Here is a 13507-nt window from a genome sequence, read left to right on the forward strand (position 1 = left end):
ATGACATCACATAGGTGCTCTTATGCTTTCCCTTCTCGCCTCCCTCCTACATCCTTCTCTCTCCTCCCTTTCTCTTTCTCCCACTATTTCTTTGCCAAGTGCAATGCACTATTTAAAAAGAAAATTAACTGGTCAAGGGATTTTTTTAAAAAAGCCTAAAACTCTGTAGATCAGAAAGTGGGACAGGAAATTTGATAATAAGCTTATGAAAATAGTATAGCTTTAACTATTTTATAAATATCAACTTAAGTATGATACACTTAAAGTATAAATGCCTTCTGTATACCTTTTCATTTTGCTTTCTAGAACCTGAGTGATGCTGAAGGTAATTGAAGAGTTATAGTAAAGGCTTTATCTTACTGATGGCTAGACTAGAATTTTGCAACTTAACTTATTAATGTTATTGTTTTTAGATGTGGAAAACATACATTCTAAAGTAGTACTAATAGTTGATGTGTTGGGAAAAATCTGCTCATCTTATGATTTTATTGACCCTAAATTTTCTTTGGGAATCTTTAGGCAATCATCCTGGAATGAGGGAAAAAATGTTTATTTGTAATTTTCGGAATGAAACAAAATGGTTGTGATTGTTTTCTCTACTTATATACTTTTTTTATATTCTGAGGTTTTTGTTCTTTTATAAAGTGAAGAACTGTCTTTTTCAAAAGTGAAGAAACTTTTGGTGCTTAGCTCTCTCTTTGGAAAGGGAAATTAGCAGCTGTAGAGTATTATTCAGACTAGTCTGATTGTACGTCTAGAAATGAAGTCCCACCTTAACTGTTTGATTAAAGATTGGAAGAAAATATTTAAGCAGGTGTTAATCAAGTCTTTAAAAAAATATTGCACACCCCAGCTTTTCCAGGTGCAGTTCAAGTTGTCTTTCCACCTACAAAATAAAGCAGGTACTAGATAGAGGGATAAAGTCTATTTTGAGACCTGGAATCTTATTTATTAAGGTTGAAGAATCTTATGATTATCACCCAACACCTAGTACTCATTCCTTTTAAAGAAACAATCATCTTAAACCTTTTTTTTCAGCTTTATAATCGACATTGCATTAGTTATAATTGATATACATTAAACTGCACATATTGATATGTATAACTTGATAAGCTTTGCCATGTATATCTCCATGAAACCATCACTCAATCAAGATAATGAACATAACCTTTTCATTGTAAAATAAATAAACATACAGAAAGTGCACAAAAAGTTGTATAACTCAGTGATTTATCACAAAGCGAACACTCATAGCCACTCCTCTGGTCAAGAAATAGAACATTGCCCGTCCCAAAGGGCCACCTGCACCCCATGAATTACTACCTTCTAGCTCCCTCACTGTAGTAAATCTTAATCTAATTTTTTGATAATTGTTTGCTTTTTTTATAGCTTTAGCAAATAAATTTTCATCTAAAAACACCATACATGAATTTCATCTATTTTTTTAACTCTATATAAATGGAATGATATAGTATGTATTCTTCAATATCTGACTTCTTTTGCTCAATATTATGTTTATGAGAATTGAATTTTATCAGATGGTTTTTTGTGCATCTATACAAATGATATGATCGTTTTTCTCCTATATTTTGTTAAGTTAGTACATTACCTTGAAATATATTTGAATGTCAAGCTAATCTTGCATTCGTAGAATAAATCTAACTTGGTCAAGAGACAGAAATGAAGATATGTAAGTATATATATAAAATAAATATATATTTATGTATATTGCTATATTATTTTTGTTAAAGTTTTGTTTAGAATTTTTACATGGAGGAACATGATATATTGGTTGCAGAAAATAAGAAATTAGAAAATACAGATTAACGGCAAAGTATGGAGGGCTTACAGGCCCAAGGTACTATTTGTTAAAATTATTCTTGAGACTTAGAAGAATTGGAAGAGAAAATTTTATTGGTTCACACTTTGTGACACACCAAGCTGTATTTTATAATATTAAACAATACAAAATCAGCATTTTTCAAACATTTTTGATGAACTCACACTGAGCTGTAACATACCAAGAACATTTTGCTTTATTTTTAATATCATGTGTCATTCAACGAAAGCTAATCCATATGTTTATGATTCATTAAATTAAATTATCAAAATATTGATTTTGATAGCCAATTTATGTCTAAAGAGAAATTTTGGAGTTTTAAAAACAGATTATTTTATTGTACTAACAGTAAGAAGATCAAAATGTTATGGAAGACGGAATTATTTTTAACATTGAACAACCAATTTTTTAGCTTGTTAGAAAATATTTACTCCTACTTAAAAAGGCGATAAATGTGTTTGTTTGGTTGAATAAAGTTAGAGTCTATAAGAATATGGAAACATGAATAGAAATTTTATGACATTTCTGCTTTTAAACAATTGTATGCAAATGTGTACAATATTGTAAAAAAGGCTCTTCTCAGAATATTTTACAGAATGTTTTCCAGTTTTGCACATATCACATGACAAAACTTAGATCTTTAATTAATTCCTCAATAAGTTCTGAAAATAAAGCTTCAAATATGATCAAAATTCAAGTTTTATTTCATTTGTTTTTAATGCTCTTGGTGGTTTTAATCCTTCCCATCTCTCTTTTAGCTTCTTGTAGAGATAAAGTTACAGTAATAAGAATTCTCCCTGCCCCCAGATGACTTGATTCTGAATGTGAAAGTTGCTCTGTTTCTAACACTTATGGAAACGTGTGTCTACAAACACATTCATGTGCTTTATGAGTTTGAAAACATGCAAATCACATGGGAAAATATTTGTCACAACACTTTCAATCAATATATACCTATTCACATCTGGAAGAGTTGAAGCCTAGATGGCCTGATTCTATTCCTGTGGAAACCAAGAGGTGTAACTTCGTCAAAACTGTGCTAGAAAATCTTTGTAAAAATGTGTTTATTTTAGAAATTCCAACCACCTTAATTACATCTCCAACCAGCCCATTTCATGTCATAACACTAAAATATATATCAAATAATGTATTTTAGCGTTTAAGATTATTAATATTAATATATTAAACATTAATATTATTCAAACATTATTTAACAATATATATTTTAGAGTTTAAAATATGCCAGGCATTGTGCTAAGAGCTTCACGTATTTTAAATAGCCTCACAGCAATGAAGAAACGCTTAACTCTCCTTGCCTCTCCTCCATTTTCTACATACCAAAAATGTCACCCTCCCACAAACTACTTTCTTCCATGAAGATTTCCCTGCAAGTTGTGCATTTCTCTAATGATGAAATGAAAGCTAAAATTTACATATCATACTTACTTATAATATATACCTCATATATGCACATTGGTCTTTTTATAGCTCTCTTAGTTGGCATCATATCCCCCCAGATTTTGTTGGCATAATGTGTAGGGGCATCAGCTATGGAGTTCAGCAGTCCTGGGTTCCTTTTTCACCTTTGTTACATTCTAGATGTGTCACCTTGTGCAAGCTACAAAACTTCTTTAGATGTTAGTTTCTTCACGGAAATAATAACATGTAATTGGGAGGGTTACCTTGAAGGTTAAATAACATAACTACGTAGCATCGTTCCAGGCACAGAAGAAGCATTCAGTAACTGGTGGCATAGACAGCTTAGAAGGCGTGAATTTTTGTTGCACCCCTTGTGCCTATTTAATTTAAAGTCTTTTAAAACAGGGACTCTTAAGTTGGGCAGTGAGTTTATCTTCCTAGAGGGACATGTCCCAATCACCCTGGGGGCTTGTGTGAACTACCCCTTCTTCCTGTCTACCTCTCCTTGTCCAGCTCTAGAGTCATTCCCTGACAGACAGTTTTTCAAAGGTCAATATGATAAAAATCTAATCACTCACATTTACTTGTTTCTTCTAAATATTTTGAACAAAGTTACAGTAAGTTTTACCACAAGGAGTAGTTTTACTAAGCGTTGGCGTTTCCTACAAAGTTTTATTTGACAATTTTCATTTTGTTTTCCTCACAGTGTTTTCAGTAATTTTAATTTATTTCCCCTTGAATACTTGTTGCTATAACCAGGAGGAACTGAGATAAAAAGCAGAGACTGCTTACTGTGAGCTAAGACTGCCATCATTCAACAAATCCCAGACTGGAGATGACAGGGGTGGATCACTCAAGAGAGGGGCCACATACGATATTGCTCAAACCAGAATTTATTTGAGAAGGAAAGGGGACACTCAAATATTTAACAGACAATAGTTTGTCTACCACAAGTGGAAAACCAGGAATGTTCTGGGCCAAGATGTCTGGTCACCCTACCTCGAAGAAGACGGGTAGCAGCGGTAGGAGTGAAGGACAGAGGGGGAGACTGATGTACACTGAAAGAGGAGACCGAAACATAAGATGTAATAAAGGAGGCAGAGCAGAGAGAGGGAAAATCTGAGGGTTACAAGAATATACTGACAAGACTGTATTCAAAAAATATTTATATCTAAAAATATATTCAAATAATTATTCAAAACTATATTCTTTATGAATTATGTAAATGTATTCTTCATGAAAATTTTTTCATGAAAATATTTTCTTGATGGATACATTTTCCTATTGAGGCCGAGAGAAATTGAACATTCTTTAAGATGTTGTTTATGAAAACAAATCGAAAAGTGGTCAACTAAACCTTTACAGAAATCTTGAAAAGAGGGTGAAACTATTCTATCCAAAATGGACTGTTGTAATTTATTTTTTAAAAGTTGAGCAGATAAGAGTACATTGGGCTTCAACAAATTAACTTTTGATGAATTTGCTTGCAGTGAATAGACTTTCAGAGATTGGTCTGATAAATTCTGAGTCCAGAGAAAAGTATTGAACATAATTAATATTAGGAATCAAAACTCATAAGAATTAAAACAGGGATTCCTTTTAAGTTTTGTTCATTATGCATAATGGGAAAGGGAATATGTTTCTATATGAAATGCTTGGGTTGCTTTATCTCTTTTTCCATTGGCTACTTCAGTGGAAATCCTACCAGGCAGGGGATTAGCCAAAACATAGGTGGGAGAGAGGGTAGGAAGAGAATGTGGAAAGAAGTGGGTAGGAAGAAGCTAAAATTGGATTGGAATTCTCTACAAAGGTAAAATAATCAGGTCCTTAACACAGAGTTAGAGTTGTCTTCTGTGTTTTGAATTTAAGCAGTTTAAATATTCCTGGGGACGGAAATATTTTTGTAGCATAAAACACAGGTGCAGGTACTGTGCAGCCAAGGAAAAGCATTGGTAAACATTTGAACGTCCTTCCAATGGCATGGTCTAGAGCCAAGCTTTCAATCTGCCTCAGTGGCTTAAGTTTCTCATCACACTCAAATAGAGATGGCCTGTTCTCAATGTAATGAAAGGACGATCTCAAAGGAACATGAGGAATCTTTGTGCAAAGGCAATGAGGGCTAAAATAATCTTCAAGGGAGTTAGCTATGTTTGTTCAGCAGCAAGGCGTTTTTAAATGGAAAGTGTTCTCTGGCTGTTTGTACTGGACAGTGATGTTTTACATTCCAGTCATCTCACTTAGTCTCATTGGACTGGATTCTCCCTTTTAAGTTAAGAGGTAGTTGGCAGAATATCTCCCCTGGCATAGAGGAGAGCAGAAACTTTTCTTTCTATGTTTTCAGGCTTTTCAAAGTTCCTGTGTTTATGCCAGGTTATAACAATAAAAGCTAGAAACAACAAATTACTCTAGGATTTTGGTAGATAAGAGAAGTCCTCTTTGCTAAGAGAGGATCTTTTTGGTATTATTGCCTTGATAATGCATTTTCTCATTTTTCACCTTCTTATGTTCTCTTGCTAAATAGAACTGCGTGTTCTCAGAACATGGGCAAAATTTCCTCCTTCCTCTCAGTGTGTAGTGGCCATGACAACATCCATGTGTGCCCTCTCCTTTTCAAAGAAGGGAAGTACTTATTTCCTATTCTGATCCATTTTACTTTTCCTAATTCCCAATTCTTTATCTCTCTCCATTAGAATGAATGTTCCCAAGGACTGTGTGATCATAAGAATCATCACCAACATTCTTTCCTTCGAGAGAATACACCCTAGCATCTAGAACATCTGCATGGGGGCTGAATTACGACTCTTTTTCCAATTTTGGCATTTTTGTTGACAAATATTTTTTAGAACTACCTTGTCATTTTTTTCTCCTTTGAGTCAACTTATTTGGAACAGTTTTCTCTTTGGGGGATATAATACTATTTATATTGAGGCTGTAGCTTCTCCCATATTCGGATGGGGAAGTAGGAAGGAAGAGAAGGCAAAGAGTGCTATGAAAATCAAAGACCTAAGTACCTTTATTTCAGAATTCTTTCAGAAAGCATGCAATTCTGATTCCACAAAGTGTATACGACAATGCTTAAAACACTGATATTTAAAGAGTTGTGATTTGTCGAGAAGAGGGATGAATTTGAGGTAAACGTAGCTCCTTTCTGGGTGGGACAGATTCACCTTTAACAGCAAGGAGGCTTTGTGTGGATTTTGATTCACAATCGCAATGGACTGGGCAAACTTCCACATGTCCAATCACGTTACTATTTATTAATCCAAATTGAAGTATTAAAAACCTTGTAAAATTCAAAAACCTTGCTCTTATGGGAAAAATCATCAGTTTCTTAAAATACCATTTTGCCAATGGCGTGTTTGTAAAAGTTAGACATTTGCTATCAGAAAATATTTACTCAGGTTAGTTTTCTATGTAGTGGTGTAATTCAAACAGAAGAAGTGAAGTACTCAGGGGGCATAATATAAGGCAAAAAGATACTAGCATTGGCCAGGAATGGGCTGGATCTCTTCAATAAATCCAGGGTTGCAGGACGAAAGCTGAAAAGTAACTATCCATTCTTGTCAGGACTTAAACTCCAGCATGAGCTGTGGTGGAGGTCCACAGGAAACCTTTTTTTTGGAAACAAACAATTATTCTGGACATGTGGCAAGGCAAAGGAATTGGAATTTGGCAGGCTCAACTGCATTAATTTTGCTCTGGGTGTAAAATATGTTAATTTGCCACTGTCTGGAAGAAATCATGATGAGTCATTCACAGAACTACTTAGAATCTACTCCTAACATTTCTAAGTATTTATTGGTTTGGCCATTGCTTTTTCTCTTTGTAAATCTACTTTTTAATAACTTGTAAAAAAAAAGTATGAAAAATCATTCTATTTTATTCCATATGAAACAAATTTCTAGCAGAAATTCTTGAGTTGAATAAACAGCTGATGGATCATATTTAATTTCCATTCTGAAATTATTTCATATTTTGTTTGATCTTGGAATGTTTTATGAAAAGGAGCAGGATCATGCTTTATTCCTTCTGATAACATAAATCATTTCTCTCTAATTTGTTGTCAAATCATAACCATACTGTATCCATAAAATGAGCTCTCCCAAGACCAAAAGATTTTACCTGCACTTTCTAAGAATTCAGAATAATCAGGTAATCAGCTGTGTGCTTAAGTAGAAGAGGATTGTGTTAAAAGCAAAAAATATTAATCTAGTCAGTTAAAAAAATGTTTTGTTTTATGATCTCAAAACGTCTCCATAATTTGAAACACAATACCCCTAGTACGCAAATAACCCAACATCAGCAGATGTCTCAAACCTTGTAACAAGAAGTTCCTTTGCTTGGTCTTCAAAATTACAGCATCTGGGCTCCTCTTTTCTCAACTACGCTTCATATAACTAACACTAATCCTAAATTAAGCAATTTGAAAATAAAACATATCAGTCTACTTGGGTTTATAACCAATCATTAAAAAAGTGACATTAAGCCATTGAATTAAGCAGACACGCTGTTTTACTGTTATGAAAGAAGTAAAAAGTAACAGAATAAAATCAGTATTGGGAAAAATTGTTTAGCTTTCTGTATCTTGGAGAGAAAACACAGGTCCTCAAAATGCTGCCACTTTCCTACCTGTTTTCAACCAGCAAGGAACATGGAATTATAAAAATTTCCACACGTACCATTTGTCTCTTAAAATAGCACTAAATCTATGTGAGATCTCCAAATTAAAGCTTCCCCCCACCCACCCCCCAACGACAGGACATTGTAACCACAAATGCCTTGAGATATTGGCTGAATTATCCCCTTTTCCAAAATTGTCCATCTGTCTTTGAAAGTAGTTGTGATCTGGAGGTTCAAGTTGACTTACTCACAGAGCTGCCTGCCAGACTAGATGCACATTGTAGGTGGAAAATTGTTGGTCTTTGTCCCTCCCAGCTTGCAAGTAAAATGAAGCTGCCAAGAGATAAACACATTCTAAGTTTATCATGCTATTCTTGGCCTCAAACTACAAGCCATAAGGCAACTATTGCTCAAGGTACCATGTTTACAAGTGTTCAGTCCTCCGCTGTTTCAGAGACCCAACAAGATGGAATTTCTTCCTGCCAGCCTATATTTTGTTTTTTCCAAGCTTTCACATTTCTCAACTTCTTTTTAAAAAGTGAGGAAAAGGAGTAGCTTCTTTGACAGCATCTTGAAGCTTTGAAATCTCATTAAAATTTTGATTACAATGTTTTGGGGTTTTCTCCCCCAGAGACACCATAAGTTCCTAAAAAGTCTAGAAGCTTCTTTCTATTATTATCATGAGTATTATTATATTTATCATCATCATTATTATTTTACTTAGAAGTGAACAAGAGGTATACTAATATATCTTTACACAGCCCTTTTCAATTTTTGCTGTTTACTCTTTCCTTCATTTGTTTACTGCATTGACCTTTAACACATTTATTATTATAAAATCCATGTTTCTTTTTTAATTGATAAGATTTTTCCTCTTAGGTGGCTGTATTGAAAATAATTTAATCAGTTTGGTAATGTTCTCAGAATGCTAAGAAAGAAGTTTTTTTTGAGAGAAAGAGTACTGAGTTAACTTTCTTCACAAATGTCTTCCTGGCTGCATTGGATAACAGGATGTATTGAGTTCATACATCTTAAATATAAAAGAGGAATATAGCTATATCACATCCTATATTGGCACAGTATATTGACATGTATTATGTATGATGTTACACTGTTTAAATTATTAGAAATCACATTAAAAGAAATTATAATAAGATAGGGCTTTTTACCAAATCTAGAATATTTGGCAAAAATATGATAATCAAGTTCAATCCTTGATTTACAAATAAGACTGAGCTCTCAGAATTTTATAACTATATTCTATATCATAATTTCTTTGCATTTCATTAAAAGTAACATTCTTTTCAGAGTTCAGCATAGTACATGTACAATTTACCTATGAAATCAGGGCTTCATTGTTTTCCTGGACAAGGTAAATAATAATTCATATCCTGGAAAAAATTCTGGACATACTCTTACTAATTTCTGCTTCTTCAATGGTTTAGTGTTGCTGCAAACAAATTGACTGACTACATAACAAATGGAAAGAACATAATGGAAGAAATTTTATTTGTTCTAGTTTAAGTTCTAAGGGTAGAGGAGAAAGATTTGCAACAATATACTCTAGAAGTTTACAAGGAAAATGCGTTGTTAATTTGAAGCATTGCTCAGGATCACTCAAAGGATCAAAGTCATTATGTCCTCGCTAAAATGAGCAGAGGGAGCTTTCCGGACTGTCAAGCCTAAGGGTTAGAATAAACTACACAACTGTCCAGTGGCCTCTGAAGATGTACAGATCACTTACATCAATGGAGAACAATGAATGAGGCTTCCATTTGAAAATCATCTATTTGTTATTGTTAGAATTTACCTGCAACACTCCTTTAACAACAACAAAATAAGCTGTATTCTCATCAATGCCTGTAAAAACGTTAACTACCCTCCCCTGTATAACTCAGAGTAGATGGCAAGACTTGTGTGTATTCTGAAGACCATCTGGCCAGAGGCATTTGATATCCTTGCTGTATAAATCTCTTGCTCTTGTTTATTACTTTAATAGTGTTTTAAATGTTCTTATCTAACACAGAGTGGCTAAATAGATTCTACAATTTGCTATAATACTTCAAAACTCATATTGTTGAAATGTGTAAAAGGCTTCAACTTTGAAAGTTTAAGAAATGGCCTTGATTCTGAAAGTAAAGAACCAGTTAGTCATCAGTGCCGAGCAGTGCTAGCAGCCACTATCCTTTGTTTGAATGAATATGCATTTTCTACAACTGGTGGAGGAGACTCGGCCAGAGCATTGTTATCTTGGTGTTGTCAAAGGCGTGAGATAGGTCACTAGACAAATATCTAATATATTAGGAGTCGTTGTGGAGAGACACTTCTTAAATAGTATTTTTACGGTCTTTTGCACTGTGTGCATTTATTTACTTACTTATTTGCTTTTAAGTAGGATTCTTGGTTTAAGCTAAACGTAAGTAGTCCCAGAATTAGAATTATGAAGTAGGTGGGCTCCGGCATTCAGTGCTACTAATAAGAAATTAAAGTTTTAAGTACCAGGAGCTCACAAATAATGAAACAAAACACACACACACAAGCTTTTTCTGAAAGATTAAGAATTATTTTTAAAAGTAGATAGTTTTCTCATTTCTGAAATACTTTTGCATTATTTACTAAGCCAGGGTGTTCTTTTAGTTTTCCATTTAAGCCTCTGTTGGCATCTTTGTTTTTGTCACAATTGCTTTCCATTGTGTTTCCTGGATGTCCTTCAGGAGGCGGGGTGTGAGGTCACGCAGTGTGTATGGTAGTCCAGGTAATGCTATGATAACAGCAGTCCCTACATCTCAAAATCTCGGTGGCTTAAACAAAACAAAACTTCATTCCTCACTCACACTAGAGGTTCAACAGAGTGCAGCAACAGTCTTCAGGTTAGCTGGAGACTGTTTATCATAGTTATTCCAAGACCCAGCTGATGGGGGCTTTATTTCAACACATATTTTGCTGACTATTGAGGCAGGAAAAGGGGACAAGGTGAATTACCCTATGGCTCCTAAAGCTTCCCAAAGCTTCTATCTGGAAGTAATATGCATCATTTCCTTCCACATTTCTTTAGCCAAGGCAATCCACATGATATTGCCTAATCCCAAACATGGTAGAGAAATACTCCAACCTTGTGTGGTTTTTTTCCTTACAGATTGGCACCTGAGCTGACATCTCTCACCAATCTTCTTGTTTTTCTCTCTTCTTCTTCCCAAAGCCCCCCAGAACACGGTTGTATATTCTAGTTGTAGGTCCTTCTGGTTGTGCTATGTGGGACGCCACCTCAGCTTGGCCTGATGAGCAGCACTAGGTCTGTGCCCAGGATCCAAACCAGCGAAACCCTGGGATGTGGAAGTGGAGCATGTGAACCTAACCACTCAGCCAAGGGGCTGGCACCTCTGACCTTGTATTTTGAAGAAGGAGAAATAGAAAATTCCTGAACAAACCTTATTACTTGACTACCTCAAGAGATAATGTTTATGACCATTAAGGGAAGTCAGTTTTTTTAAGCCACTAGGAGTAGAAGGCATTTGATACAGAGTTCTATTTTCCTGGCTAGCATTAATTTAATACTTGGGTACCATTCTGGCAGATTTTGAGGCCTTGCTTCCACCTAAATCTTACTTTATTGTGCCTGCCATAATTATGCCATAACAACTGCTTTGGGGGAAATTTCAGTGTTTCCACACTCTTGCTTATGAAGTTGACATGGAAGTATCTGTTTCTATCTGCGAACAGTAGTGAATAAGCAGCAGTGACTTAAACCTGGTTGAAGGAAAGTTGTATCCTGTGCACATGTGCAGCCACAGTGGGTAAAACAAGATCCAGCATATAACAACAGGAAATCATATAAAGTCACCCAAAGACATGCAGTAAACATGATCCTTGTTATGAGGCATGCAGTTTCAGAGGTTTTATCAAAAAATCAAAATCAAATCAAAAAGGACAGTATGTTCATTCATGGGAAATACATAATATTATAGAGAGTCTGGAACTTTAGTCTTAAGCAGGATGCTGGAAATACTGTTAAGTATTATCAATAATTTAATTTAAAGGAATGAATATATTTTACACAAAAATATAAAATTTCAATCAACTAAAACATCCCATTAAGGACTTTAAGGAAATCTTGATGAATCCTACATATTTCGGTTCCTTGTTTTGGTGTACCACATCACTTGCAACAGTGACATGATGATTGTCCTAAAACTTGCATTTTACATTTTTTCCCCAACTAACACAGACACCAGATACCCAAGAAATGACCTAAAAAAATATCCTTTGAGAACAGTGCAAATTTACATGTGCTGTTATTGTTACCTATTTTTGGACACTATCTTCTAATAATTTTCCTTCCTACAACCCTCAGTAACTTAAAAGATACTGGTGAGAAAGAAGAGCTGGGTCATGATTCTTAGAAAAACTCGTGAGCAAGTGTTCAAACAAAATAAATAGCGGAGGATCAGAGGCTCAGCAAGCATAGAGCACAATAGAGAACCTCTAGAAAGAGAATTTAAGGAATCATGAGAGCGAGAATATATGGGATGACAGAGAGAGAGAGAGAGGAGCAGGTCTACCTTGATCCTTGATGGCTTCCTGGTTCCACTTCCCTCTTTCTTGAAGTGACCTGAGTATGTTTCTTTTCCTCACAATCAAAAGATTTGTCTAGAGTAGTGGAGATTTCTTAATTCTGTCTAGCAAAATCTAACATCTTTCTTTAAGAAAAACACTAAATTGCAATTACTCTCACCTTTTTCAGGTGTTAAGTTTCAGTAGGCCCAGAGATCGTTCATTTATGAGTTTTTAGCTGGCTGTCTAAATCCTTATATAAAACATGAGGATTAACTTTTATCTAAGAAAACTGTGTAGCTGTTTCAGAAATTACATGGAACTTAAGCTTTCTATGGTACTGGTGAACACACAGATGTTGTTTGTTATTGATCGTTTATCTCTGATATGTTGAGAGGTTAAAAGATCCCTGAAAAGGTCCTAGAGTAAGAATTATAATTATGTGGTCACACAATTTAAAGTGTACATTCTCAGTATAACCATAGGCTGCTTTTCCTGAAGTATATCCATATCACTGTGAGACAGCTGATGTGCAATTTTCTTTTTTATGAACCTGTATTATAAGCAACATCTATACCTTTGCGACCACAGGGAAAACTTTTTTTGAAACTTTACAGCATATGGGTGCAATTTGTTGACTGTTTCTATGTTTGGGGATTTAAGACAACATATAATTATGCTTGAGAAGTCAGCCCCCTGTGATACCAATGAAGAATGGTGGTGTTGCTATTATATCCCAGTTGCCATTAACTGCTGCAAGTCTCATGAAAAGATTATTCTCTTTTTTTTTAATAGACCTAGATAGTTTTATTTTTTTACCTAAGCAAAAAAAAAAAATACACTTATCTCCAAAGTATTTCCTCAAATTGAGAAAACACATGATTTTGATTAAATGTTATGAGTTGGACATTACAATAGTCATAATGAAATGACTGATATTAATGAAATTGAGTCTAGATGAATGATATTGCAAGTAGTTAATTCTTATTGTCATCCTTTTTGTTTCATGAAGTTGGTTGACAGGTGATGCCAAGACTTAGGCTGTATCTATTGGACATGTAATGACCTGAAGGTTTG

Source organism: Equus przewalskii, chromosome 13 (assembly GCF_037783145.1).
Source record: "Equus przewalskii isolate Varuska chromosome 13, EquPr2, whole genome shotgun sequence".
In the NCBI taxonomy this organism is placed as follows: Eukaryota; Metazoa; Chordata; class Mammalia; order Perissodactyla; family Equidae; genus Equus; species Equus przewalskii.